We start from the raw sequence: 2,334 nt of genomic DNA, 5'->3' as shown, positions 1-2,334 counted from the left end.
TGTGGTTGGTTTTGACGTGAGTCATGAGGCCATTATAACTGTGTCGGATATTTTTCGTGACCTCAACTACAGTGGTACTAACTGAATTTGTCATTAAAAAGTTATAACGGCTTCATAACAGCCAATGTCAAAAACAACCACCTGATTGTTTAATGTAATGTTAACCAATAAAGAGGTGGTTTCTTAAGTTTGGTAATTAATCTGCTATGTCATATAACTTGTGCACATTACTGAGGTATTTAGGGTATACTTTTACAAGGATCACTGAACAAGAGAATGAAAACGAATGTAAGCAAATATTTATTGCCGTTTTCACAAGACCCCATTGATTTTGTTCAACATAATCACCCTCCACTAACCTTTTTCCCACACCATATATTTGCATAATTGTTTTATATTTCCCATGTGAACATTATAACGTTGCAGGTCAGGGAATAAACGCCTTCACAGGGTCACAGGGTCTCTCTTTTTCCTCTCTGTGTATCGAGTAACATTTACACATAAAGCAGAAGAAAAACAGAGTAAATTCAATGCTGTGATGACAGTGATGATGCTTTAGGCCAACCGAGTTCAAGTTTGATCTATGACGTTATCATTTAAGCTGTAAAGTCAACCTGAAACAGTGTCATCATGTTAAAGGAATGACTAAGAGGATGGAATTCCCTTTCTCTTATTGTATTGTAACTCTCATGGTCTGTCGGAGACCACACGTTCACATCTCCCACAGACTCTCGTAATGGTATTCTGCCGCAAGCCAGAATCTATTGTTTAGCATTTGGCGCGCATGAGAAAAAACAACAAGAAAACAGAGCAGGTGTGAAATTGTTGTTCCTCCAATTCATTATTAATAACATGTTTATAATGTAGTAATTTTTGTCAAAATGTATTAAATCTTGTATATAAAAACCTTTCCAATGTAATAAAGATTTTTCACATTATGTAAGGTTATTGTATGAGAAATACATTATGAAGGCACTGTAGTACCTTATAGTTCATAAGGTAATAACAGCACATAATGTATTAGTGAAACTATGTTTTCAAAATAATAATTATCTTTTAATGTAATTAGCGAGTCCACTGACTCTAGGCGAATTTGCAGACCCCAAGTGCAGTTTTATTTAAAAAAAAACGACAACACACATTTAACCTAGAAATACATTTTAAGAATTATGCACAAATTGTAAAAAAAAAAAAAAAAAAAAAAGTTTCTGCTTTCAAGTTTAATCATTTTTGTGTTATAGTCATTTAAATGTTTGCCATGAAAACGTGTTTTTATATTCTACAAAAATACAAAATGTATTAATAATGCTGGCCATTGTCACATACACTCACCTAAAGGATTATTAGGAACACCATACTAATATTAACTAACTGCCTTAATTGTATGTGGCATTGATTCAACAAGGTACTGACATTATTCTTTAGAAATGTTGACCCGTATTGATAGAATAGCATCTTGCAGTTGATGGAGATTTGTGGGATGCACATCCAGGGCACGAAGCTCCCGTTCTTCCACCACATCCCAAAGATGCTCTATTGGGTTGAGATCTGGTGACTGTGGGGGGCATTTTAGTGCAGTGAACTCATTGTCATGTTCAAGAAACAATCATTTCAATTTGAAATGATTCGAGCTTTGTGACATGGTGCATTATCCTGTTGGAAGTAGCCATCAGAGGGTGGGTACATGGTGGCAAGGGATGGACAATGGTCAGAAACAATGCTCAGGTAGGCCGTGGCATTTAAACGATGCCCAATTGGCACTAAGGGCCTAAAGTGTGCCAAGAAAACATCTCAGGCATGATGCCAATTCATAAGATCATGTCTGATGTAACGTTGAACGTGACTGACTGATAGAGAACTTGATTTTCTCAGCTTTTTGCTCAAAATGTTGCTTTTTATGAAACTTGATAAAATAGCTGTGCTGGCAGGGTTAATTTTTTGATTAGTTGGAATAATTAATTGTTATAATAAAGAATAGAAGTGTGTTTCGCTCTCTTTCTCTATTATTTATACATGTATTTACAGGTGACATTTATTTAACTTGTGCATGCAAAATTTGATTGTCATAATTGTTGATTTATCATGCACTTCACAATTATATTTTCCTAGTCCAGATTTTCCAGTGCTTCACCACAGTGGAAACTGAATTCTATGCCCACCAAGAGTGACATTTGTTATAAAATGTTGCTACACCGTGTGTAATTTGTGTCTAAATTTAGTTTTAAATTAAGGTTGTAAGTAAAAGGTTACTGTAAAAGCACATAAAGAACTGTTATCATTAAACACTTTTACTCAGAAAATTCATCAAAGTTTGTAAGGGATTCCTTGTTGACT

Source organism: Pimephales promelas, chromosome 20 (assembly GCF_988280905.1).
Source record: "Pimephales promelas chromosome 20, fPimPro1.hap1.1, whole genome shotgun sequence".
In the NCBI taxonomy this organism is placed as follows: Eukaryota; Metazoa; Chordata; class Actinopteri; order Cypriniformes; family Leuciscidae; genus Pimephales; species Pimephales promelas.
This window is presented reverse-complemented; position numbering follows the sequence as displayed.